The sequence below is a fragment of the Hemiscyllium ocellatum genome, chromosome 5 (assembly GCF_020745735.1).
Source record: "Hemiscyllium ocellatum isolate sHemOce1 chromosome 5, sHemOce1.pat.X.cur, whole genome shotgun sequence".
NCBI classification, from domain to species: domain Eukaryota; kingdom Metazoa; phylum Chordata; class Chondrichthyes; order Orectolobiformes; family Hemiscylliidae; genus Hemiscyllium; species Hemiscyllium ocellatum.
In genome coordinates this window covers 101834829-101838992 of record NC_083405.1, presented here as the reverse complement: position 1 = coordinate 101838992, position 4164 = coordinate 101834829, and the positions used below count along the sequence as shown (strand labels likewise).

Here is a 4164-nt window from a genome sequence, read left to right as displayed (position 1 = left end):
TTCAACAAACTCAAGGGCTGAAGTTCCTGGATCCCTCATCTCCCTCGCTCATAGTCACATTCTCCTGTCCCTAACCACTGACTGAATTTGCGATAGTTAATCTAAGGGGTGTGACTGCCTCCTGAAAGAACAACTTCCAGGTATTGAATGAAATACCTAAGTCAAGCCCTGATATTGAGCTGACTCCGAACTGAAATAAATAAAACACAGAACCTTTCTTTTGAACTCTCTTAAACAAACCACTCAGACTGTATTCTCTTCATCCAACTCCCCACACAACAGTGAAGGAACAATCATTAATGTAAAGAGTAACTGCTCAAAGCAACACTCAGTGCCAACATCCTGCTCAGGAGAGAACATTATACATCCTCAAGATGGTTGGTGAGACCACACACTCTAGAACTAATTTCTCTAGGAAAACACTCTACAAACCAGGTAACTCTTGCTCTCCCCAATGTGTAGCTCAGTTTCCAGCTCATCAACTCTGAGCTGGAGTTCTGCAAGCAATCAACACTTGTTACAGATGTGGTTCCTATGACCCACGTTAGGGTCCACCAGTTCTCACATCATGCAGATACAACTCATCGCCTGGCCCAACACCTTGACTTGAATTGTTTTGTTCTTAATTCATTTCTTTTTACAATTTCTAATAGATTTTTAGTAATCTGTAAACATTTCACCTATTTACCTTCAACCTGAAAGGAACCCATAATGGATAGTGAAATTAGCAGCTCTTACCAACCAATGAATTTCTGGATTTCTTCTGATGTAACCCATTGTTTTGGGCTGGGTCTCTGATCCGAGGTTTTAAAGTATCCTCTTAAAAAAACCAACCTTACAAACTATGAACCAAAAAAAAGCAAACAGAAAGCACTTATTTCCCCTGCACTGAATTTTCACACTGCCTCCAAAGTGCCTGAATGTGGGCTGTGTCTCGGTCAGGTTGGGGGTCTCTCAATCCTGACCCATGTGATGCTTACTCAGGCCATAGGTGACCCTGCACAAAGTTTAAGTGCTGCTATTGCAAGAGGACACAGGACATTATGGCGAGTTGATACTGCGTGAATCGATATGGGCTCAAAAGATCTAGTATAGGCACAGAGGTGTGCAGGTCAGTAAAACGTTTGGAGCATCTACAGTTCAAAGACATAAGGCTAGTCAGCAATGCTCCAGAATATATTCATACCCCATTTTTGATTTGGAGATGCCGGTGTTGGACTGGGGTGTACAAAGTTAAAAATCGCACAACACCAGGTTATAGTCCAACAGGTTTAATTGGAATCACACTTTCGGAGCGACGCTCCTTCATCAGGTGATTGTGGAGGGCTCGATCATAACACAAAATCTATAGCAAAAATTTGCAGTGTGATGTAACTGAAATTATACATTGAAAAATTGATTGTCTGTTAAGCCTTTCAATACAGTGATAGTTTCACTACTTTCATGTGTAAATCACAAGACCCTTTTTTTTTTTAAAAGTTGCATTCTCGGGTTAGCTGTTCACAACGGTGATAGCTAGACAATATGTTGAAGATGTTAGCCCCCTGTGTTCTCTGTCTATGACCTGATGTTTAGATTGATTCTAATCTTAAAAAGTGACATAACAGAGTTTTACATAAATTCACGCAGTTTTTGAGCTTGGCGTTCTACATGAATGTAAGCAGTTTTTGAGCAAAGTGCAATGTAACTCTGCAATACAAATTCACCCCACAAAATGTGTACATGTGGGTCTTTGTCTGTCTGTGTGTGTCTCTGTCTGGGGTGGGGGTTGTGAGTGTGGGAAAGTGTGTAGTGAGTGCAGTGTCTGTGTGGGAGTGTGGGTGTCTGTGTGTGCGTCTGTGTGCACCTGTGTCCGTGTGTGTGTAGGAATATGTGTGTGTGTGTCTAGTGTAATGGTGGTCACCTGTAATGTGACATGAACCCAAGGTCCCGGTTGAGGCCCTCCCTATGGGTATCAAACTTAGCTATCAGCCTCTGCTCGGCCACTTTCCTCTGCTGCCTGTCCCAAAGTCCACCTTGGAGGATGGTCACCTGAAGGTCTGAGGCTGAATGTCCTGGACCACTGAAGTGTTCCCCAACTGGGAGGGAACTCTCCTGTCTGTTGATTGTTGTGCGGTGCCCATTTATCCGTTGTCGTAGCCTTTGCTCTGTTTCCCCAATGTACCATGCTTCCGGATATCCTTGCCTGCAACGTATAAGATAGACTATGTTGGCTGAGTCACATGAGTAACTCAGTTTCCTCGAACTCAGCACCGCCTTCCTAACTGCAATCTTCTTCCTGACCTCTCCGCCCCCACCCCACTCCGGCTTATCACCCTCACCTTGACCTCCTTCCACCTATCGCATCTCCAACGCCCCTCCCCCAAGTCCCTCTTCCCTACCTTTTACCTTAGCCTGCTGGACACACTTTCCTCATTCCTGAAGAAGGGCTTATGCCCGAAATGTCGATTCTCCTATTCCTTGAATGCTGCCTGACCTGCTGCACTTTTCCAGCAACACCTTTTCAGCTCACATGAGTATCTGTCATGTACAAGGTGGGAGGTGTTCCCACACGTAATAGTGGTATCTATGTCCACAATCTGACACGTCTTGCAGCGTCCACCATGACCGAGTTGTATGGACTTGTCCTGAGAGCCGGGCAGTTTGCTACGAACAATGATCTGTTTGAGGTTTGGCGGTTGTTTAAAGGCAAGTAGTGGAGGTGTGGGGAAGGTCTTGGCGAGGTGCTCATCCTCATTGATAATGTGTTGCAGGTCACGAAGAACATGGCGTAATTTTTCAGCCCCTGGAAAGTACTGAACAATGAAGGGTACCCTGTCAGTTGCAGCACAGAGTCTGGGCCATTTACTCTCTTAGAAAAACCAAGGACGGTCTAAGTTAATTAAAGGAACAGGTTCATCGCAATGGAAAATGCATGGCCTTCCTGACTAGATTGGCTCTTTTTCTGGCTTTCAAAGCAATTTTGTGTCAGGAAACTTCTTCTGTATGATTTCCACTATTAAATTTAAATTACTGTTCACACTATACAAATGCCTTCCCTCCCCCACCCAGCAAGTTCTAGGCTCCTTCACGGTTATGAGGAAATACTGGGATACCTTCAGTTTTAATGCGTTTACACGTTCTGCACACTTACTGTCAGGGTAACTTGGTCAGAGGTTTGTAATGGATTGCTGTTGTGAGAAATAACTGAGACAGACAGAAGTGAGAATTTTCTCAGTGTGCCAGCTAATAATTTGACCAGTTCTTAAGATAGCAAATGCTTTTGGAAGTGCATTTTCTGCTCCTCTCCTGACAGAGACATGAATTGCTGTCTTCAAATCTCAGTCACAGTCAGATTGTGGGCAAGTTTTCCCTGCACCCTCTCCTCCACAAAGCCTGCCCACAATGGGAGTGCCCCAGCAGCATACCTTATATGGCCTGTCTCTTTGTCCTTGGCCAAATGGTACCGTCATTCTGACCCTTTCACTTTTGCATTGTTACACCTCCTCGGAGACTGGCTTCAGAGTCTCTAGGTAAAAGTACTGCTGTGATGGAGGGTTTGGTGACATGTTACAGCATACCAGCTGAAAGCTGTCTTTGTATTGATTAGCATGGCAGGCTGTATTCAACACAAAGGTCTCAAAACTGTCCAATTTAAAGTGCGAGTCTTTATGACATATGGGAACCACAAGACAACCAAAAGGCATAATATGTCTTCCCATAACACCTCCAACATTAACTCCCTCCATGAATAATGTACAGTAGCAATGGTGCACAGTGCCATGCATAAGATGCACCACAGAAATTCACCACATCTTCTTTAACAGCACCTTCAACCTTGTGAACTCTCCCACCTAAAAGGACAAGGGCCATACGTCCAAGAGAATGCCACTACCTGCAAGTTCCCTTCCAAGCCATTCACCAACCTGATTGCCTTTCTTCACTGTCACTGGGTCCAGATCCTGGAACTCCCCTCCTAATAGCACTGTGGGTATCCTTGCAGCAGTTCATTGAAGGCAGCTCACACTACCTTCTCAAGGGCAATTAGGGATGGACAGTAAATGCTGGCCCAGCCAGTGGCACCCACATCCCGTGAAAGAAATTTTTAAAAAATGTTCCTTGAGCATATTTCTGTTCCCATCAAGGACCTGACTTTGAAACAATGGATATATCTTCAGCTTCCTC

At 44.6% G+C, this 4164-nt stretch overlaps 1 pseudogene; it reads right to left on the bottom strand.

Moving 5' to 3' along the window:
* Positions 1–238: 238 nt before the first annotated feature.
* Positions 239–427, bottom strand: LOC132816306 (small nucleolar RNA U3; annotated as a pseudogene).
* Between the last annotated feature and the right edge of the window lie 3737 nt (positions 428–4164).